We start from the raw sequence: 5,341 nt of genomic DNA, 5'->3' as shown, positions 1-5,341 counted from the left end.
AAAACTACGAGAAGGTTCTTCAGTAGCCTGAAATGAAGAAAATGCACCCATGTGGTGCAGAGATGGGCTGGGCTCAGGGCCAGGAGGTGGAGCATGCAGCAGCAAAATCGTCATGCCTTTTCCCAACATGGGAACACGTGGCAAGAGTGGAAATGGGAAATGAAGGGCAGTTGCTGCTTTCTTTTTGGTTCACCCTGCTGGGTTCTGGTTGTGGATAGCAGCAATCTGTCCTTTTAATAATGGCAGGAAAAAGGGTGCAAAATAAGATAGCAAGGAACCCAATGAGTTTGTATGAGTTTGTATGAGTTAGATTGACTAGGTAAGGTAACATCAACTTTCCGTAGCACGAGATTTGTTCTGGGAAGGTGGACTGCGTGATTTGTGCCAGCAAGGTGGTTTCCCACATCTAAAAGGTGGTCTCTTGCCCACCGACACACGTAGAGGGTGTGGAAAGAGGCTGTAGGACCTTCAGCCATGGCAGAGAGTCAGCCCACAGCAGGAAATATCAAAGCACAGGCTGGGAGACAGTACATTTGGAGAGAGAGCACACACAGAATTTGGATGCAATAGATGCCTTTCCAAACTGGGCTCCAGAAAGTACAGTGGGCTTACATTATCTCCTAACATTGGGCCATAGCAAATATATGCCAGCAGAATGGGTACAGCTATGGCCTGCCGTCTTGATTCTACATCAGGGGTCTGCATCATCCTCTCGCTGATTCTAAGACAAAGAGTCTTTCTTTTTTCTAAAGCTGGCTACTCCCAAAGTGGCATAAAGCACCCAAAAGCCTCATCCAAACCACAGCCACAGCGGATGACTGTCACATCCATGCACACTCTCTCTTGCAGAGGCACGCGCACACAAGGCTTATAGAAAACATCATGCTGTTCCTCCTCACAATTCTTGGCATGCAAAGATATGTCTTTTACTTTCATGAATTCAGCTGTATACATCTTTGTGATAAATGGTATAGCTCAGAACTGGGGAATGCCTGTAAAATAGCTCCGCAATGCATAAATGTATTTTGGAAGTTAGGCTTTATTACCTAGCAGTGTATCAACATGAGAAAGAAGCGTTATCTTATTATGGAATGGGATGAAACAAACTTCCTCCTGTGAAATACTGATTTCCAAACCAGTTACCTTTAAGCTGAGGTTGAAGATAAAGATTGTTTCTGGGTAAAATGCTTCAATTTGTGGCTAAATTCCGTAATAAACTATGCATATATCAGAATGACTTTCTCTGGCTTGGGGTGGTGAAGTGTGTTGTTTTCATTATTGCTGAGTTTCAAAATGGCTTCAGGAATTTTGTCGGCCCTTTCCAAAAAAACTCAACTTCGGGCAGAGATTAAAGCAAAGGAAATTTCAGCCCAAGGGCAAATGTTTCACCAAGTTTAAAGTATGTGAAACAGGGAGTTCAGGAGGAAATAGTTCTCAATCCTAACTATAGCCACGCTAGCTATAATATATGGCTAAATATAGACCAGTGGGTGTGTCCAGCTTTCTGAAGGTGTTATCCTTCCTCCTCTAAGACTTGCTTCTAAAATGACCTTTCCAGGGATATAATGAACCGTGTCATATTGCCCGTGTTGGAAAATGTTAAGCTGTGTTATTTCCCAGGTGAGCCCAGCCAAGCCCGGCTTTGCTCCGCGACCAAAATTCCTTTCGTAAAATTCAACCTTTTATCTTTCATGTGAATCCAGCTTTGGGTTCATTGATCTCCAAGCAAACTGCACGATAGCCCTGGATATTTTGTTTATGTGTTAAAGGTTCTCACTTGGGTCACAAACCTCTGCAAAAATACCGGGGTCAAAGAGCTAAAAACATTGCTTTTGCTTTTGCATCAGCTTCAGAATGCCAGCCCTAATGGTCTGGGCAGGCTGCACATCCAAACTCCCTTGGACTTGCTGCTTGTGGTTGTGGGAATATGTTGGCTGCTCTGTTTTTGTGCATTTCATGTTTGGGTATAGAGTCTTTGGATTTATTTTCTTTGTTTGCTGTGATACTGTCATGGCTGATGAGTTGCTGTGTATCTCCCAGCACTCATGTTGCACTCTGTGGCTTTGAACCATATAAGTTCGGTGTGAATGTGAGAGATGCTGCAGTGAACATCTTGTACGTGTATCCTTTTCCATACTCAATGTCTGCAAATGCACACTTGCTGTTTTTGAACCTATTTCCTTACAATTAAGGGGAAATAGTAAGCTGTTATCCTTTGTCTTAATGATTCTCTTCTAGTTTAAGTGGGGAGTCTTTGATGATGCTGAAATTCATTAGGAAATTGCTAGTGAGTAACTGAAACCAGCAGCTCTGTGTGGCACTGCCTCACTACATGAATGCAGGAGCTGCAAACTACGTTTCTGATGTCTGTAATTTCATTTTCAGAACTGGATGACTGCTGAAGGTGAACCAAATAAAGCAAAAGTATTTAAGCTCCTTTCCTTTTTGAAAATGCCATTAATATCTAAAGACAAAATGCATTTCTAAAGCAAGAATATCCCCTTAAAATATAGAGTTTCCAGTGTGCCTGAGTTAAAAAGGCAGAGCTTCCTATATTGATTCAGAAGGAGATGTTAAAAATGCATGAGAGGTATTTCAGTTGCCATATCTTGTACATTTTTCCCTTTTTTTCTCAAATGCTGTTTAACTCTTGTGCTCCTTTATCAGTGGAATGCTCCACCCGAAGTTCATATGATTTTGTACTGACCAGAGCGTCTTCAAGATCCATTTGGTTTGGTTGGCTAGGGATTACACCAGTGTCTGCTTACATAGCTTTAGGCTCATGCTACCAAGCAGGCTTGGAAACCTGTAATGATCCCGTAATCTCTGGGCTATTAGGGCAGTTAGGTTAGAAGCAATTCTCCAGCACAGTGAATAGAGAACACATGCTGCTAAAGGACAAACGGCTTCGGTATAATAGCGTATTTTTGGACTCATCTATTTTGCAGGCAGTTAACAAAATAGGATGTTACATTTTTGCATCTCTTTCCCTCTCCTGAAATAGAGTCACTAACCACTTGTTAACCACACTGATTTTTTAATCGTCGAAGTGGTTGCTCGCAGCTTCCCCACCAGAAATGTTCAGATTAAGCACACTATTAGATTGCAGCCAGAATAGTCTACAAAACAGGAAGAAAGCCTCGCCTCCCTCCCTGCCTTCTTCTCTTGTTTAAGTTGACATGATAATTCATTACAGATTTTCTCTTTCTTTGACAGAGTGCCTACCGCAGAAACGGGATGACTTTTCTCGCCTGCTGATATGGATGTGGCTGCAGCAACAGAAAAGACAGTGTTATATTAAGGTGATTTTCTCTTCCCCTCCACGGAAGGAACAAAAAAACACAAGCTCCAATGTCTCCGCATGGCAGTGAGTGGGCTGGTTTGTTGTGACTATCTGCTGGCTGACTCCGTCTCTCTTTCCAGCCCCCTCAATCGTTACTCTTGTTTACTAGCTGGAACATTTAGCTAATTAATGGCAGGATGTTTGGGATAGCGTGTAGGTGGATAAGAATGCAGATCGCACCAGTTTGATGTTTGCAGGCGACTTGCTGCTGTCAGCCCCTTTGTAAAACGCCATGTCATCTTTGCTCAGTTGTTTGGAAGTCTGTGTGTTTTGGTAGCAGTGTTGTTTTGGGAGGCAGGACGGGGCAGAAAGAGGCCAAAGATATTCTGAGTTTTCCAAGATTTTTACAAAAAGTCAAAAACCTGCACTGCTTTCCACTGCGTTTCCTCCAAGTCATTCCTTCCAGCTCAATGCAGGAAGGGGCTTTTAGATAAGAGCAGCAGTAGAGAGGAGCTTGGGCAACCTACACTTTATCACAAAGGCTTGTCACAGACCCAGAAGCAAAGCAGCCAGCCCCGAATTCCCAGTGCTGCCATCTCTGCCTGCTGCACTCCCATAGGAGCCCAACCCACCAGGGGAAGGCTCTGCAGCCATTTGGCACAAATCTGCCCCGCTCCCTCAGCATTTCCCAAAGTATCCAAACAACCGTGGCCACCTCAGTGATTCTAGATGCAGCCTGCATGCAGCGTGCTGCCCGAGGAGATGTTTTCCCCATCACCAACAAAAGCAATGCTGCTGTTGGATTCGAAGAAGAAATACGCCCTTCATTGTCTTTCTGTATTTCAGCTCACTTTGTTTTCAGATTTACTTTTTCAATCTCAGTCCCTCACTCTACAATTCTTCCCGTCCCCCTCTCCTCCAGCCCGGGCTGTCCTCACCGACGGATTCGTTTCTTCACATCAAATCCGTACAAATATAGAGCTAACCACAAGGAGCTGAACCAGAGAGAAGGGCTTATGCCTCAGCCCATCCCTGCGATCTGCTGCCTGTGTCCCTAGGGCAGCCCAGGGGTCTGCGTCAGCCGCCTGGAGCACAGGCTTCAAATCTGACTTAAACCTCAAATTAAGACGGAGCACTCAAGGGATCAAGGGGAGATCAGCAAAATATTACTTTTATATAGTGCAGCCGTCCTCCTCCTTTGTGCTGAGTATGTGAGGTCTTAACTTTTACTCCCACCGCATGGTATTGTGGTCATTTGTAAGTGGTTTTCTTGCCCGGCTTTCCTGGACCTGCTTGCGAAAGCTTTGGAAGTATCTGTATTTTAAACAAACAGAAAAATGCCTCTTCTCTTTGCAACCGAAATGCTGCCAACGTGAACTTTGTACGTCAAATATTACTGCCGCTCGTCAGTTGTTTTGTTTGGTTTCTTTTTGTACCTGCTTACCCTTCTGTATTCTGGAATTAATCTATGTGCAAAGGAGTACAAGCATACACCACCGGGTATTAAACGGAGTTGAGAAGCTTTCTGATGTTCCATCTGTGCTTGTTGAAATATATGATTAAACTTTTCTTTTTACCATCATTCTTATTTTTGTTGGCATCCTTCATCACTGAAAATTACATGCTTGCTGTAAACATCCCGGCTTTTCAAGAGGACACCAGCATTTATTGTATTTAGTTTCGATCTGCAGGCATACAGACAGAAGGGACTGTTTCAGGCACTGGGTAATGGAATCAAAATTCCTTCCGTAACTGTATCTCTCTCAGATTTTACATTTTAAAATATGCACAAGCAGGGAAAATCCTGGCACTTATTTTTTACCGATCTGCCCAAAGTCCCAGAGAATGAAGACTCAACATACATTTCTCTCGGAAATATGACAGGTCGTGTTTTTGTTGGTCTGCCGTGTGTTTGTCTATCTTGAACAGCCTGACAGGCAATTATTTATAAAATCTGGGTTTGCCCAATAAGCCCATTTAATAACCTTTCACTTCTCTACATAAGCCATGCTCTGAACTGAGAGTAGAACAAGGTATGTTATGTCTCCCTACCCTATA

The 5,341-nt window shown here is 43.5% G+C and overlaps 1 long non-coding RNA gene across 1 annotated transcript; it reads left to right on the top strand.

Moving 5' to 3' along the window:
- Nucleotides 1–8: 8 nt before the first annotated feature.
- On the top strand, nt 9–4,867 carry LOC109366347. The gene is made up of 2 exons (XR_002112650.2): nt 9–1,964; nt 3,217–4,867. It is a non-coding gene; the product is annotated as an uncharacterized LOC109366347 (long non-coding RNA).
- Nucleotides 4,868–5,341: the final 474 nt, after the last annotated feature.

Source organism: Meleagris gallopavo, chromosome 2, assembly GCF_000146605.3.
Source record: "Meleagris gallopavo isolate NT-WF06-2002-E0010 breed Aviagen turkey brand Nicholas breeding stock chromosome 2, Turkey_5.1, whole genome shotgun sequence".
Taxonomy (NCBI): domain Eukaryota; kingdom Metazoa; phylum Chordata; class Aves; order Galliformes; family Phasianidae; genus Meleagris; species Meleagris gallopavo.
Note: the sequence above shows the minus strand (reverse complement) of the source record. Positions and strands in the feature narration are given on the sequence as shown.